Raw genomic sequence first — 18084 nt, 5'->3', positions numbered from 1 at the left:
TTTTTTTCCACCTAAACCACTGGTTGCAAGGAGTTATTCCTATTGTCTTCATTTCCCCACTACTCCAGTCTTTTAGCCCTTCTGTTGTTTCTGGCCAAGAACTGAGAGCTCCTTTGTGCCCTCCCCTCACATCTTTAAACTCAAGACTTCACCGAATGGAATGGAGTGCCCCTAGAAGAGCATACGCCGTGTGGCTGAAACTGAAATGGTGAAAAAAATAGTTGAATGATGTTATTTATTTACTTTTCACTCTAATGTAGGAAAAGCAATGTGTGTGCAGAATGTGGAGCTATAGGCATTACATAATAAACTGAAAGACAGGTAACTGAAAAATTAATTCACCCCTCAGCTAACAGTTTTTGAGTCTCAGCTAGATAAACTTTTATTTAGAGTTGCAATCAAGTTAAAGAATGAATGAGGAAATTCCCATTGTGGCTCAGTGGTAATGAGCCCAACTGGTGTGGGTGCAATCCCTGGCCTCACTCAGTAAGAATCCGGTGTTGCCATGAGCTGTGGTGTAGGTAGCAGACACGGCTAGGATCCTGCATTGCTGTGGCTGTGGCGTAGGCTGGCAGCTGCAGCTCTAATTTGACCCCTAGCCTGGGAACTTCCATATGCTGCCAGGTGAGGCCCTAAAAGGCAAAAAACAAAAACAAACAAACAAAAAACTGACAGAGAATGCCCTGCTCTCAAGGAACTTGTAGAGTAGAGAGAGAGATAAGACTAAGGTCTAGAGAATGATAATAGAACATGGAAAATAAGGAGTTCCTATTGTGGCACAGCAGAAATGGATCTGACTAGGAACCATGAGGTTGCGTGTTCGATCCCTGGCCTTGCTCAGTGGGTTAAGGCTCCGGTGTTGCCATGAGCTGTGGTGTAGGTCGCAGACTCGGCTTCGGTCCTGCATTGCTGTCGTTGGGGCAGAGGCCAGCAGCTGAAGTTCTGATTTGATCCCTAGCATGGGAACCTGCACGTGCTGTGGATGGGGCCCTAAAAAAAATCCAACAAAAAACAAAAACAAAAATATGGAAAATGAGTGTCAGCAGGAAGCACGAAGTTCACAAGTTACTTCAAATGATGACTAACAAAAATATACTTAACTGGAGAGGCTGAAGATCAAGCTAATGAAGGAAGTGAAAATTTGAAATGATCTTTACATATATTAATATAACTATTAACTTGACAGTTTAAGCACTAGTCTACTATTGGCCTGCTGCTAGATACATGGCAAAGAATATAATACATGCAGTCCCTATTCCAAGGAACTCATTATGTAGTAAAAAGGAAAGTCACCCCACCAATTACTATACTGTAAGTATTTAATGACAGTAGGGATGTTTATGAAGAAAAGTAAAAGGTATATGAGAATGTAGAATAGGGAGATACAACAGGATTTGCACCAATGGGGTGGGGTTTGAATATGCTGAGAGAGTGGATAGAGGGAGACATCAAAGTGGAAGGAGGACAGCTTGGAACTACACAATAAGATAGTGTAAGTTGGAGTGGAATGGAAGTTTGGACAAGTATTAATACCAGCCCCCAGGAGAGGCTCCTGGGATGTCAGGAATATGAAGTTGCTCTGTTAGAAAATGAGGAAGCCCATCAAGGTTGAGGTAATCAAGGAGAAGGTTGTGACCCAGACCAGAATGAGGCCATGTGAGAAGGAACGACCTAGCCCCTGCTTTAGTACATCGCATTGTCCTGGTCCATGTGAGAGGCAAGGTGAGACAAGATCAGTAGCAGAACAGGTGGACTCATGGTACCTTGCTATGGAAATCTTTTCTGCCATTCACAACGGAAAGTTTCTGTCTGTTTGGCCCACTTTCCAGTGAGAAGGGCTACAGACAGGAACTTTGAAAGTGGATCGGGAAAAGGAAAGAAATGTATTTTCACATCCCTGAAAATCTGCAGATGAAAGGTGAGTGCTCCCAGGGCAGTGCAAAGAACAGCCAAGAGGAACACTGTTGTTTGTTTTACATCTTGGATAGGACATAAAGGAGACCTTTCTCTGGATTCTGAGAGTTTTTCTTTCTTTATCCTCCTCAGGTGGAGTGGTTTGGCTGGACCCAGCCTGGCTCTGTTCTGCCACAATGGACACAGCAGTTTTGAAGCAAAACTATTTACCAAGTGCAGAGAGTCACGCCTCACCAGAGGGAACCTCACCAAGTCTCCTTGTACAGTTCTTCCTGGATGTCTTCTTTAGCAAGGTTACACCTGGCACACAGACCCTGTCAGCTACTCACTGCATTCCTTACAAACCCAAACCCACCGAGGATCAGAGCGGTAAGATGACTGGCCACTATCCAGAACTAAACAATGGAGACAATTATTATGCAGCCATTAATCTTTTCAATTACATATTAACCCAGCCAGTGTGTAAATGGCACCATACGCTACCATTTTTTTCCTTCTCTTTCTCTGCCTTTTTCTCCCCAGAAAATAAAAAAAGGACCACACTCTACCATTTTCTCAACATCATTCCTGCTTCCACTTTTCCATTTATGGAAACAATCATACCCATATGGAAATTCCTTTAACATGAGTATTGATTTTATCTTTCATTTTTTGGTGATTTCTAATGCATTCAACATTCTAGTGGATGCAGAGGGAAAAAAACTGATGTTTTTCTCTTTTTCAAAAAACAAATCTATAGTTCCTTCTTCATTTTCAGTGCTCTGTTGAAAGGATCATATTAATATAAAATATCCTGATTAGGTAGTACAATGATCAGTAATGCAGGTGTACTACATGTTTTGAACTCTTTCTAATATGCCTGTTTATAAGTAATTATTTCCCATTTATGTTTGTCTAGGTAGTTGTCACCCAAAGACATCCTTGTCCATTTGAAAACCAATAGCAGTTCCCTTTGTAGTTAAAGCTGATTAAAGAAAAAAAAAAAGTGAGGGACAGTTCCGGAAGCAATTAAACATAGCATTGTTCAGGACAGAGGGTTAAGGGGGTCAGAATTTTTCTTCATTGCTTCTAGCCTTTCTTTTTCTCCCTTCAGTGCCCTAGACCCCTCCTTTCCCTCCTCCTTTTCCAAAACCAGGTCTAGGAATGACCCATGTCAGTCATTTATCCCTTTAGGTGTATTAATGGGTTCAGAGAATGTTTAGTCTTGCTATATTTACCCTGAAAACCTTATCTTTAATTATGGAATGAAAAGAATTTCAGGTATCAAATCACAACTCAAAGTTCAAGTTTTCAAGTTCTATTCACACAGAGGTCTGAAAACATTTTTTTATTGGAAGAATAGCAGGTTTTAGCAGACTCTCTTCCCAGACTCCAGAGATGATTCTCTCTTTTCTCCTCTTTGTGGAGCCACCCTTGGAGGAGAAGGTATGAAGCTGGAGTGGGCAGGACAAGTAGCACAGAGACATTTCTAACATGTTGCTTGGTAAGGTGTTTGAGAATTCTTCCAGTGAACCCTAATAAAGGTCAGTGAATCAGGAATGTGAAAAAGATGAGTCAAAATAGGACATTGACCCCTCTTCTTCCTTGAAATGTAGCAGGAAATTCTCCAGGAGACATCAGTGTTCAGGGCAGCCCCGCTACCTCATTTTGGAGGGAAAACCTGGAATGAGGTTTTGCTTATTTAAATTACCACATTGTTTCCAGAGAGTTGGGAACATTTTCATGTTTCTGGGCATGGATCTGCAAGCTCACTTTCTCAGATTTGGTCATACATATAGGGTAAGACAGTGTGTTTACTAGAGAAGGTCTAGAGTTAATGTTTTGTCTTGGTTTTATCTTGAGATGTAGGCTAAGACATGTATTTGGAGCTCAGTTTTGGTAAAACAGAGTTGGCTAGTCAATGATTGAGGTTTCTTCTACCTCCAAAAATCTGATGATCTCTGAGATCTCTGAAGTAAAATTAGTTGGTGCAACTTGATATAATGCTGTTTAAGCCAAAATGCTTAGGATTAGAGCTCTGGTCAAAGGTTAGAAGCCAAGAATGCAAGGGATAGGGGCCATTTTCTATGATTGTTTCTTCTAAAATTGGAGTGATTCCAGGATCATATGAAGAAACAGAAGCTACTGGTGGCAATCAACACTATCTGCATCACCAATAAGATTGTTCAGGGAAATAGTTTTATAAAGGATGAGAAAGAAGAGACTGTGTCTGAGAGAGTTAAGACAGAGGCTAATTTTTTCTAATAACTAGTGGTTTGAGCTGACACAGCACAGGCTTTTTTTTTTTTTTTGGTAGAATGATTAAATTGAGACAAAGGAGAGTTTCCTCAAAAACCACGTCACAAGTCAGCACCAATAAGATAATCAAGGAGTGTTTATTTCACAACCGACCAACTGTTAACAAAAGTACTCTTAGCATCCTTGATCTTCAGGTTAAAGGCATCCAATAAGCACTGGATCTCATGAATAAATGGAAGGACAACAGAAAATTTTTTAAAAATTTATTTCAATGCAAACTTTTTTTTTTCTTTTATCTTTTTAGGGCTGCACTCTCCACATGTGGAAGTTTCCAGGCTAGGACTGAATTGAAGCTGTAGCTGCTGGCCTACACCACAGCCAAGCAGGATCTAAGCAGCATCTGCGACCTACATCACAGTTCAAGGCAATGCAGGATCCTTAACGCTCTGAGCTGAGGCCGGGGATGGAACCCACAGCCTCATGAATACTAGTACGATTTGTTTCCCTGAGCCAGGAGGGGAACTCCTAAGCAGACTATTTTATTTTAATGGCTCCCTGTAGTTGAAGTTGTGCCAAGACCTGTCAGTGTCCTAAGCAGAGGATCCCAGCACCTAGATTCAGGCTTATTGAAAGCCAGGCTTTGGGCGGCCACTTTTATTAAAGTATGCACATATACGTAATCCGCTGGGCCCACAAGCATAAGCCCCTTGGCCACCAGAGCAAGGAATCTGAAGGTACCTCTCCAGGGTTCCAGAGTGTCTAAGCCCCTTTCTGGGAGGCTCCTGTGAGCTCTAGGGAGGTAACAAGAGCGCAAAGATGGCGCCCGCCAGTCTCCGCTCTCTGAGAGCCACCTCAGGGCCTCTAATTGTGCGGCAACCGGAAGCCGGCCCCTCAGGCTGAGGATCCGGGCTGAGCAAATGGGCAAATGGGCTGTTTCAGTTCACAGTCTATGCAGAGCTCTGGGGTGGCAGCCTGCCAAGAACTATCTATCCGCTTGCTGCAGTCCTCCAGGACCCAGGAACGCCAGCCCATCCCCAGGCTGCCACAGCGGGGCATCCCCTGCACCGCAGCAGCTGCAAACCCGCGAGTCAGGTGCTGTAAAAGCTCCCCTCCCAGAGCTACCTGCGGCCTGGAGTGCGGAGATGGCGCCCACCGCTAGAATCTGGAGCGAGGCAGAGGGAGAGTGCATAGATGGAACCCACAGGAAAAAAGAGGACAAAAAGAAAAAGAAAAAAGAAAAGCCTTGCGTTACTTAAAAAAAAAAAAAAAAAAAAAAAAAGATGGCGTCTTCGGAATAAAGTGAGGCGTGTGGATGGCGCCCGCAAGGCCAAGACTTGGGCTGAATTCGATCCCTGCTCCTGAAGGCCAATGCTTCAAGATAAGCAAAGGAGCCTGCTTCTCAGCAATCTGGGTGCCTCTCAATCAGCTGCTGAGTCCTGTGGCAGGTGAGTCCACGGCCAGCCGCGTAAAGGTTGTTTCTCAGATTGTTATGGCTCGGTTGGCCCTGGGGACGCGAGCTCCCTTGGTTTACAAAGCTAGATGTTTGGGGGCTTGTCTCTCAGGTGCTTGTCTTAAAAGTTGGGGTGGCTGATACGGGGTTCAAACCCTTCCCTCCTCAGGGAGAAGCCCAGGGTTTTGAGTTCCTCAGGGACTGCGGGTCGCCTCACTGCTGAGGGTGGGGTTTCTGGTGAGGTTGTGTCACAGACTTTTCTACTGTTCCTATGTGGGCTTTCTCACATTTATTTGGCGGAGGCACAGAGGTGCTCGGTTTTTAGGTCCCCACTGCCCTTGCCCCAGAGGAGGTAATTCCATATTTAGTGGCAAATCCAGTGTCTATGGGAGGAAATGTCTGGGAGGATGGTGATCCTCCTAGGTCACCATCTTGAACAGGAACCTGTGTTTCCAATATCTGTTTCATAAATCAGATGGGCATAGACTGTAGACATCATGCATTTAACTTGAGAATATTGTAGGAGGAGGATGAGAAATGCATATAGATGATGTTCATGTTTCCTTTGATCTTGTATCCTTCCTCAATGGATTGAATCCTGAATGCCAACCTATTGATTTCCCCTTACACAATAAAATTTGAGGAATAACCTCTTCAAAACCTGTGTTTTTTTTTTTTAATTAAAAAAAAAAAATTTTAAGGGCTGTCGCTCCAGCTATGGAAGTTCCAGATTAGGGGTTGAATCTGAGCTGCAGCTGCCAGCCGATGCCACAGCCACAGCAATGCCAGATCCAAGCTGAGTCTGGAACCTATACTTCACCTCATGGCAACGCCGGATCCTTAACCCATTGAGGGAGGCCGGCAATTGAACCCTCATCCTCATGGGTACCAGTTGGGTTTGTTACCACTGAGCCACAACAGGAACTCTCCATTTTTTTCTTTTTAAATGACTTTGTAGGCTGTTTCCCCACTGTCACGAAGGGACCCTTAAGAATTCCTGTACATTGATTCTTCTAGGGCACACTATTAGAAACATAGGAAAAGTTCTCTGGGCAGAGTCAGGCTTGCGTCACCAAAAAACGCTTGGCCCAAGTCAGACATATTCCATTTGAAGGCATTTCTATGTGACTAAAGACAGTGCAGAAATGCATTTTTTCCCCCAATTTATTTGCTTTTTTTGTAGGAATTGTGGTATGTTGGCAGGTGAATTAACTTCTGCCAAGACCTAAAATGTCGGTGCTCTAATTGTCACTGACTGCTATACAGTGGGAGAATTTAATATGCTCTAGCTGTGCCTGAATTACAGAAGAGATAAGTGATCATTTCACCTCTAGCATCCATTTCTTCTGGGAGAAGCTTCTTCCTGCTTTCAAGGAAAAGCTGTACGATCTCTCTGCAGAAATCTCCTTGCTTCCATTCTTGGCTTCCTATGGTCCATTCTCTACACAGAAGGCAGAGCGATATTTAAGGGAGATAAATCCAATTATTTGACTTCCCTGTTTAAAATTCTCCCAGTGCTTCCCACAATACTTAGAGTCTTTATCCTAACCCTCAGAAACCCCCATGACCCATTCTTTGACATCCCCTAAGTCCTTGTCTTATGCCATTTCCTCATATCTGCTGTGCAGTAGTCCCAGTGGCCTTCCTTTGGCTTCCAGAGTAATTAAATTTGTTCCTCCCTTAGGTCCTTGTATCTTTACTTCCTCTTTCTGTCAGTAGTGTTCTTGCCATTTCCCTTGTGCTTGCTTCCCTTTGGCTCCTTCTTTCAATCAGATTTCACCTTCTCAGAGATACCTCCTCTCATTGCCTAGTTTACCTGGTAACCATCTTATCCTTCTATTTTTATTGTTGTTGTTGTCTTTTTGACTTTTCTTGAGCTGCTCCCGAGGCATATGGAGGTTCCCAGGCTAGGGGTCGAATTGGAGCTGTAGGCTTATCCTTCTATATTTAATTCTCTGCATAATGCTTTTCACTCTAAGTTACTTTTGTTTTTTTTTACTTATTTCTTGTCAATATCCCCACCCTCCCCAGAATAAAAGTGTCGTGGTTATGGAGACTTTGTCTAGTAATAAAAATCTCTCATACTATTGCCCAGAGCAGGGCCTGTCATATAGAAGATGCTCTAAAAGTGTTGAATAATGTTCAGTGCAGGTAACATTGCTGATCATAGAATACCATTATGAGGATTGAATAATATAGTGTCTACAAAGTGCTTAAAATAGAAACTGATATAGAATATATTCAGTAAGTGATAACTATTATTGTTATAATTATATTTTGTAATTTCTTTGGTGATCCCCCCCTGCCCAGTCTTCAAATTGTGAAGTTCATTTTCTGATGTAACCCAGCTCTTTCTCCTACTGTTATCTAATTTTCCTCTTTTTGAGGTACAGAGAGTTGTACTTATTCTGCGGTATTAGAAAATAGCAAATTTAGCCCTTGGCATTCTCAAGTTAAATAATCCCTTTTTATTAAGTTAAATAATTCTAATTCTGTTCATCTTTTCTTATACTTGGAGAAGTGACTTAAAAAATTCTTGTGTTTTCCCTGTTGGAGCCCTGAGCCAGGGCTACTGAATGGAGCCATCACCACATACTAATTAGAAAATTCCTGTACAGCTCTAATTTGTCCAGACATAAAGGAAGCTGCCCACATAATTTTCCCTTGAAAATCAGCTTTGCAATAGTAGTTCCACCTACTCCTAAGGGGCAGGCATTCCTTGAATAGACCTTCTCATTTACACTTTGAAAAATACAAATAAGAAAAATAAGGTGTCTGGTCTTTATTCAACTCTCAGTTCATGAGCTATTTTTAGAGCACTCCCTCCACTACACCTTAGGTTCCCCATCCGTAAGAAGGACATAATAATCAAAATTAGAATATGAAAGTATTTCATATGCAAAGTAAGTATATCATATTCCAAAGGGAAGTTAGAAGTGATCTGGTCTGGATCTTTCAACATATGCAAAAGGTACTTATTTTCTGGGATTTCTTTGTGTTTTATTTAGATCCTAAGGATGGAAAGCATTATGATTGCCTTATCTGTCTTTTGATTCTTTGTGCAGGATTCTATCTGGGGCTCTTGACTTTGATAGCAAACAGTGGTTATTTCATTAAAAAAGATAAAATAATGTACCAATATATCTTCACTATGTCAGAGGAGTTGATGGGACTTTTGAAACAATCCAAAAGCTTTATGTTAAAGAATTGCAGAATAGGAAGGGAATTTGTCAGCTCACTCTGGGTGTGACCAAACTTACTCATATTTGGCTATTTTCCTAAATTCTTTCTCAAAATGTAATGTACATTTGAAAAAAAAAAAAAAAGACGAAATAAGACAAAATGTAAAGTCATTGCAAATGCCAATTTATCTTTTTGTATTTAAACTTTTTCCCCTTCACAGTAAGACAATTTATGCTTTTTCTTTTCACTCCTGGTTGAAGTTTTCAAAGATCAGGAGATTAAGGCCGTCTTAAATCTTAAATACTGTCTGTGTTCGCGACTGAAGCCCGACTAGCCTTGCCATTTTGTTACAGAAATTTAAATTACATTAGACGCAGCAAAAGAACAATATTAATAATGTAGAATACCAAAATCAGTATGATAAATGATAGATTGAGAAATATCACCAAAGTGGCCAAAGCCTGAATTACAGGAGATTAGAGATGAAATTATGGATATAAAGAATATCCAGTGGAGTTCCAGGACACAGAAAAGATCAATTCATGGACAAGAGAATAGAAAAAAAGGAGTTCCTGTCATGGGTCAGTGGTTAATGAATCCGACTAGGAACCATGAGGTTGCGGGTTCGATCCTGGGCCTCGCTCAGTGGGTTAAGGATCTGGCATTGCCGTGAGCTGTGCTGTAGGTCAAAGACACAGGTCGGATCTGGTGTTGCTGTGGCTCTGGCATAGGCCAGTGGCTGCAGCTCTGATTAGACCCCTATCTTGGGAATCTCCACATGCCGTGGGTGTGGCCCTAAAAAAGACAGAAAGACAAAAAAAATATATATATATATTAAAAGATCCAAAGACATAACAGAAGAAAAATTTCCTGAAATTAAAGTCTTCAGTTTTCAGATTAAAAGGGTTTATGGTGGCTCAGGAAAATTTAATAAATAACAACTCACATTTTAAGATATATTCTGGTGACATTAAGAAACATCAAAAAAGAAAAGGAAAAGAATTTCTATAGTGTCCACAAGTAGAAAACAGGTTGCTATCATTTTTGTCTTCTCGCCACCTCCATAAACTTCTACCCACAAGAACAGAAACAGCCATACAATTCAGACTAATCTCAGATTCTTCAGGAACATTTTCAGATGAAAGACAGTAAAATAACATCTATAGAATGTTAAGGGGGAATAATATCACCCAGCCAAGGTGTCATTCTCAGGTGGGGCCAATACTGAAACATGATCAGGAATTATTCACAAACTCTGGAAAATTTCTTGAAAACATAACCAGTAAGAAAAATAATAATGTAAAAAGAAAGAAACTAAATTTATAAATGAAATCAAAAGAACTGGGAAAAAAAAAAAACCAGAACTGATTTAGCTTTGAAAGTAAGGGCAATATTTTAAATTGAAAGTATAGAAAATCTTCTATACTGAAACCTGAAATAAACATCTGTAAAATGTGAGTAAGCCGGTGGTAAAGAGGAACTATTAGAGGCCAGAACAGAAGAGTGATTCCACAGGAGGATGTGACCTTGGAGTGGTGTCTGCCTTGTGCACCATCTCCTTATGCTGATCTCTGGTGGATTTTGCCTAGATTTTAATGGGCCAGATGGATTCAAGGGATAGGAGCAAAAACTGGTGCTTAATCATTGTGAGGGTAAATTAAAGGGTTTTGAATAAATTTGGGACTTCTAAAAGATATCACCTTCATTAGGTACAAGATGAAGGAAGCAAGGAAAGACTATTCAGTTGCAAGTGGGGGGACAATTGGTTGTCCTTATAAAGGATAAAAAATGGAAAATGCTTTCCTCTGCATATCTTAGATGAAATCAGTTCAAAGATGGATTTGATAGAGTCACAGTTTCCTCTGTCCCTGTCTCACCACAGCAAAGCATTGGAATGGTGGACTTTTTATAGATGTGAAGCCGAAGTTCATTTTCAGAGAGGGAGAGAAGACTCACGTGCATGCAGATTAAAAAGAGGGCCTGCAATAGTCTTTATACCCCAGAATGCTGACTGAGTGAAGACCCAGTTTGATCTAATTGGTTTGAGGCAGGATATCTTATGGGGGAACAGGTTATATAGAGAGGAGGGGTGAGGAATGAGCGACATTCCTTCTCTAGCAGGGAATGAGCAGCCCAGGCTGGTCAAGGTGGGGGAAGGGACATTACAGTGCGACACGGCCAGAGGCTTTTGGGTTTAATCTCTTTCAAGTGAACTTCAAGCCTGTAACAGATTCATAACTCAAAAATTGAAAGTCAGAATTTAAAAGCTTTCAGTAAAAATAGAGACTATCTCTATGGTTTCAGAATAGGGGAAGATTTCATATACAAAAGATACTAATGATAAAGGAAAATTTTATTATATAGTACATAATTATGTACATATAATTTAACATTACATTATATATTGTTTAGGAAAATGCACATGTGATAAACTATAAACTATAAAGAAAACCAAAGGAATGGTTTAATGCTTATTCAGTATAAGATTATCTTGAGGGCAGTGAGAGGATAGGCCAGAAAGAGAAACACCACAGGGGCATCAAAGGTCAGAGCATAGTGGAGGGGGCATGGGAAGGGTATCATTTTGTTTTACTGCATATATATATAGTATATATCTAGTATATAGTACATATATAGTATATATTTTAAATACATATGTGTGGGTTAACTGGGCTCAGCCGGGCAATTCTGGCTTGGGGGGTCTTTCAGGTAGATATTGGCTGGCGCTACCCATTCATCGTTGCTCTCCGCTGTGGTCAGTAGCTGCTACTGGCTATTTGTTGGAAGTCCAGCTGGGGTTGTCTGCCAGAATGCTCACATGTGACTTCCTGTGAGGTTTGGGCTTCTCTTAGTGTGGAGGCTGGTTTCAGGAGGAAGCATTCCACCAATGAGTGTTCCCTAAGACCCAGGGGATACTGCTAGGCTCTAATGAACTAGCCTCAAAAGTCATACAGCTTTGTTTCTGCCATATTTATTGTCCATCTCGTTACTAAAGCCAGCTGAGATTCAAATAGACAAGTGGAATGCACCAATTGATGGGAGAAGCAGCATGTGTGTGTAGGAAGGGGAGCCATTTTTGGAGAGTATTTGCTACCTCCACCTAGCTGTTGCCTGCTCATCGAGTTAGGGGACACTGTCAGGGGACAGTGGGGCTCAGGGTTCCGGGAAGGATGCACATCTATGCTATTGGTTCTTGGTTTTAAACCACTTGGTGTTCAGTGGCCGTGTAATTTGTGTTTTTGACCATGTTTGTTTGTTTGCTTGTTTGTTTAAATTATAATTTCTTTTCCCTAACCAGCTTACTTTGGGCGGTCTAAAGTGATTTACCTTTTGCAAATGACTGGCTTTGGTATTCCTCCTTAAATTCATTTGGACAGTGGAGGTGGCATATGAAAAATGATAGCCAGCACCTGTCTCCCCTCCCCCGCAACTTAACCTCCTTGCTGCTCTTCAGTTATAGACAATTTCGCCATGTTCCATGCAGGGTGTGTGTAGGTGGTTGAAGGGGCTGTCACTACACTGGGAAAATGCTTTGAATTTGAAAGACAGTTTTGTACTTACTTGAAGGCTTTTATTTGTGAGCTTGAGCAGTCCCAAGTGTCCTTGTATACAAGCCCTGCCTTTGCTTAACTCCTATTATTATCTTGCCTTGGAAGGTCATGCCAACTGCTTAATTACACAGAGAGTTATGAAACAGCTAGGGCACCAGAACATTATTCAACTGTGGGTTCCTAAAGGAAAATAAACTCTCCTTACACTGAGGTCAGCTGCCAATAAACTAGGCATGTTTGGCTGTTCGTGGCCACATGCATAGCTCCCTTGAATAAAGGGATTCCATGGCTGGGCAAAAATCCTGGATTCACCTTTCCTAGCAGCACCAGCGGTTACAGCATAATAGAACCATTTTAATTCGGAGAGAGATTAAATCTGACTACTTCGAGTCAGACTTTTCCTTTCATTGAATATAAACAATAAAAATTCTCCATGAAGGCTTTCCTGCTTCACTAAGAAATAGGCTAATACATTTCATGGTATACCCTTAATCAAACATCAGGCTCAACAAAAATGTGCATTCATTAAAGACATGATTGTTTAGTTAAAGGTTCCCATAGTCCATCTGCCCCTCAGCCATCCACCTACAGGAAGAAAAACTGTGAACTAAGCAAACTCATGTTCAGAGAGGTGAGGGTTTTTGTTTGATTCAACCTGTCAGATTCCTGTTGCGGCCCAACTCTCACCTTGAGAACACACAGACTGGGCCTTTCATGCATTGCCTTTGCTTTATCTGTCTTCAGGCAGGAGAATGTGCTAATTCTAAAAAAAAATTTTTGCAAAATTAGATGCTCAAAGAGAAACAGAACAGAAACAGACCCTTTGAGAAAGAGCTCCTCTCCTGAAGAAGTGTTTTTCACAAACCACTGAGATAGCTACAAACTCTTGCTCTTACAGGAAATAGCTTGCCCTGTTGCATAGGGTGGGGCCCTCTCTTATTTCTCTAAACACTTTCGGAGAAAAAAAATAACCAAAACAGGCTCAAATGCCAAAGACTACTTTAACCCTCAAATCCCAGAACCCAAGGTCAACTGAAGGTCACAAGCCAGTGCTTAAGCCAGAAAGTTGGCAAGCTCTCCAGGCAGTGTCTGTTCCTTCTGAAATCTATAGCTAAAATTGAAACCGTGGAAACACTGCTCACTTGTTCTAAGTCAGAGGTACCTGTGATTTATTAAGTGGTTTGAGGTGCTAGTCAGGGCATTAAGTTAAATATTGAAAAAGGCTCCTGCTCCCACCCCTGCCCCTCCTTCTTGAAACAAATTTAGACCATATCAAAGTTTTTATAAAGACATTCCTAATAGCATTGTGCTGTAAATTCTGTCTGATCCAACCTTCAAATATTTATGTAAACTGAAATATGTCTGGAAAGAAATCAAAACAAAACAAATATGTTCCCCAACCCATTCCCCAGCTCCCTCCTCCCTCATTTACATTCAAGTGTAAATCTCTCCAACTGGCTCCCAACTGTTAGGGCTGGTTAATTAGTGATAATTGCAGAGACTATTTCTTTGAATGCATTGAAGGGCTTATGTCTTGCAAGCAATTTAGCCTGGAGTTTTCAGCACATGAGAAATGCATTGGTAGCAGTTTTTGATTTTTCTTTTTTAAAAAGATCATTACAGATAAGAGCAGTTGATTTAGTCTCCCTACAATCTGCTGTATTAATAATGAGTGCTTTTAAAACATTTACAGGTTTGTCACCCTGTTTTGTTCCTTAAGCTGTGAACCTAGCCTTTACTGTCATTAGAGTGAGATGTTTCTCCTGGGATCATTTTGGGTGAAGTGCTTAAACTCAGTTTCAGATGCAGTTTGCTAATGATAATTTGCGTCACTTGCAAGTTGTAGCAACATCAGGATCTCATGGTCTATCTTTTGGCTCCTGATACCATGTAATTAGAGAGAGTGGAAAACAGGAAAGATTTTTAAAGTGACTGTACTCATATTACAGTTCTGAAACCCAGGGGAAGAAAAGAGGAACCATTATTTGTGTTAATGATGGAATATTCTAATACTCTCAAAGGTACTTGGTAACCTTTTGATATGGGAATAAAAAATGGAAGTTAATGGGTTTTAACCCTCACAAAATTGATTTGTTTATGTTACAGTTGTTTGGGGTTTTTATTTACTCATTCAACATTTACTTACACTGTGCTGTGTTTAGAGAGATGAGCGTAAGGAAGAGAGAATGAGGCACAGAGCCTGCTTCACTCACATAACATATCTTATTTGAGGATTGTTGTAATCCTGTGAGGTATACAGGGACATGTTCATTATCTCATTTTTGCAGGTGAGGAAATTGAAGCTTGGAGAGGTTAAGTGACTTTTCTGGGGACACACAGCTAGTGAGGGTCAAGATGAGGAATCAAGGCTCTGACTTCAAGCCTAGTCTTTCTTTGCACATTGAGGTCTCAATGGTAGGGAAATGGGGAAAATGCAGCTAGGCTTGTGAAAACAAAACAGCAGCCACGGCCACATGTTGCCAGCTTGTTAGGGACTGTACACACCAGAACTAAATCTTCTGGGCACTGAGAAGTGCAAATAAATAGGGAGAAAACTGGGATGATGGCAGCACCTGAAGCCTTCACCCAGAGCATCTTCCCTTCCTTTGCTACATCCTTATCTCACCTTACACCTCATACCCTGACATAAGCAGGGAAGGTAGCCCCCTCTGCCCTTGCCATGCTCCTTCTAAATTGCATTGTGCAGAGCTTTGAAGACACTGGAGTCTGCATGACAGGACACTGCAGATGAAGTGAATAGCGTGTGAGACTCTAGTGGAGGATGATGGCAATTGATTTTCTTGTCTTGAGCAGGAAGCTGGATTGAAGCAAGAGATGTGGGAAGTTTTAGGAGTATTGAGCCAGAGTGGTAGTGCTGATGGTGACCGCTCTGTGACCAGGATCGGGGCTGGCTTCATGGACATAGGACCTGTGCAGACAGCACTTAGATTTTATTGATGCTCTGTCATCACCACCTTGTAATTCCTAATGCTTTCTTAATAAGGGGCCCAAAATTTTCATTTTGTACTGAGCCCTGCAGGTTATGTAGCCCATCATGACCAGTGTTTTACCTCATTGTTTATGCTGATTCAGTATTTGGGCATTAGACCAGTATTAGTATTATGGAGTATTAAACCAGTTTGAGTATTAAACTACTATTGAAAATTAATGAGAGTTAGACCACTGATACTGTTCAGACTGGATGTTGGATCAACTGGAGAAGGCAAGAATGAAAGAAGAGCGACCTGTTTTTCTTATACATCAGTTGACACAAAGTAACCTTAGCTTGGTGGAATAACAGGAGGGAAAGTATAGTAAAAGTGCTCAATTTCTGGATTTTTAAAACCTAACAAACTTTACCAGAGTCTCTGTAAATGGAGAAGAGAAAAGCACTGAATTGATTAATTCGGCTTATGCTTTTCTTATGGTGTGTTCAATATCTAATAAATAGAAACTTCTTATCCTGAATCCCTTGAATTTCTGAGGTATCAGAGGAGCTGCATAGACTAGAATTCAAGAAATATTTGGCTTAAGAGTTCTACAGAATAGACTTCTAAATCAAGATACATGTAGAGAAAATTTGAAAGATTTATTCAGACACTGGGGACACAAGTGGTAGGGTAGATATTTATCTTCAATTGATAGACAATAGACATTGCTTCAAGTTTGTAAATTAGGGAAGAGCTGGCTGATGATGATGATGATGAAGAAGAAATAAATAGCAGCAATTGCAGCAGCCTTCATGGGTTCTATTTAGTGAGTGTTTATTATGGGTTCAGTACTTGCCAAAGTACTTTTCAAGTATAAACTCACCTAATGCTCACTATTGTTATGAGATAGGACTAATATTATCATTTTAATTTACAAGTAAGGAAATAGGCACCTAGAGTCAAAGAACTTTGCTCAAGGATGCAGAGCTGTTATGCTTTGCTGTTGAATTTGAACTGGCTATTGGTCTCCAGCCTCTTGACTGAGCTATTTTGCCTCCCAGTGTTCTTCCGTTGATGCTCCTCCCAATAGATGAAAATATATGTAAAAAACCATTTTTCGTAGTTGCTGTTGTGGCTCAGCGGTAAAGAACCAGACTAGTATCCATGAAGATGCAAATTCAATCCCTGGCCTTGCTCATTGGGTTAAGGATCCCGTATTGCTGTGGCTGTGGCATGGACGGTTGCAGCTGCAGCTTCAACTCAACCCCTAACCTGATATGACCCTAAAAAGAAAAAAGACAAAAAAAAACCCAAAACAACAACAACAACAAAAAAACATTTTCCTATGGTTTCAACTCTTAGAACCAAATCCTTCATTGACACTTCTCCCACCACTAATTCTAACCCAGATGGTGCAGGGAAGGGGTGAAACAATGCAAATCTGGGTAGTTGCTGATGTGGATTCTGATTGTAGTGAGCCCCTTGGGAGAAGGATGCCAGGACTAAATGGGGAGCTGTGAGATGTCATAGTTTTTCTCACTGAGTCTCTTCTCCATGTAAAAGTTGTTGGAGTGGTGGGAGTCACTGCCCTTGTGCACAGTCAGAAGATATTAGGGGATGACTCGTCTCGGGTGGTCAAGCGGGGGCCTGACGAACTCTTTGTGACTCATCAGTGTTCTCCAAGTGGGGACTCATGAAACAGGTGCATCCACATTGGTGAAACCCACCCAGGAGTCAGAGCCCTCTACCTCTAGATTTCTGAGGAGCTGCCCTTTCCCCATCTGTTTTAGGACTGTGAGCTCTGCTGTATAGGACTTTTTAATGGGCTATATTTCCTTTAAATAGGTGTACAGTGCATCTCAATTGATTTTTCTGTTGACTGTTGCTCTATCATTCAGTTCAATCAACCTAGCTTCGCACTATTCCCTATAAAGAAACAGGTATTGAATTTCACTCGGATTTTCATTTTAGTCTTATCTTGACCCTTATCCTTATGGTCTCTTAACTTTCAACAGGTAATCAGCATTTAAAATGCATGCTTTTAAGTGGAATGTTTATTCAGTCTCTTCAAGTACTAAAGGAAAGATTGGTAGTCCAAATAGATTTAAAAACAAAGAGGAAGAGTCAAAACAGATTTGAATAAATGTTCATTTGTGACTAATGCCTTTGAGTTTAGGCACTTAGAGAGTGCTTAAGAAGTCACTCTGACTTAAGAGATTTGCTGTTTCACACTGGAGGTGTTTTAGGGTGAGACATGCTCTGGCTGGGACCTGCATTCTTGTCCTCCTCACAGATCAGTTCCTTTTGCAGCATAAAGTTAGCAGGTTTGAGAAAACCAAGTGATCTTACCCTTTATCTTATATGGGTTTGGGAAGCAGACTCTGAGCAAAGGATTTCTGTGCAAATGGTTTAGTAATAAAGTGCTTTAAGGAGAAACCAGGAAGGGAGGGGATGAAGCAGGACAGGTAAGGCAGAAAAGCTAAGGAAGTGTGTGATTTCAGATGAGGATCCATCCTTAACTTGGTCCCAAGAGGAGCGCTGAAGTCTAAATTATACTGCAGTGCTTGTTCTAGCTCCAGGCAAGAGAGCTAGGCTTTCACTCTCCTGCAATAGGCAGTCATTAGCCAGGAGCAACCAGGTGGCAAGAATATAAACTCCCAGGAATGTAACTTCCAGGAACTTCCAGCTCTTGGTGCTTCCAGGCCAGGCCAAGTGACACTGACAACTCAAGGTTGGTCTCTGAAGAAGATCTCAAGTGAGATCAGTAGGAGTGAAGCATGCAGTGCTGGGTGACAAGCACATAGTTCCAGGTGGAGTA

General features: G+C 41.2%; 1 long non-coding RNA gene across 1 annotated transcript in view; it reads left to right on the top strand.

The window, feature by feature from the left end:
- Positions 1-5431, top strand: part of LOC106506500 (uncharacterized) — a 145454-nt gene extending 140023 nt beyond the window's left edge. Inside the window, exons 16-17 of the long non-coding RNA XR_014831350.1 lie at positions 2047-2283; positions 4457-5431. This is a non-coding gene — a long non-coding RNA (uncharacterized LOC106506500). The remainder of the gene's footprint in view (positions 1-2046; positions 2284-4456) is intronic.
- Positions 5432-18084: the final 12653 nt, after the last annotated feature.

The sequence above is a fragment of the Sus scrofa genome, chromosome 16 (genome assembly GCF_054392235.1).
Source record: "Sus scrofa isolate SSC_HxYL_T2T_F1_AM1 chromosome 16, Sscrofa_HxYL_maternal_Yorkshire_Landrace_v2.0, whole genome shotgun sequence".
NCBI lineage: Eukaryota > Metazoa > Chordata > Mammalia > Artiodactyla > Suidae > Sus > Sus scrofa.
This window is presented reverse-complemented; position numbering and strand designations above follow the sequence as displayed.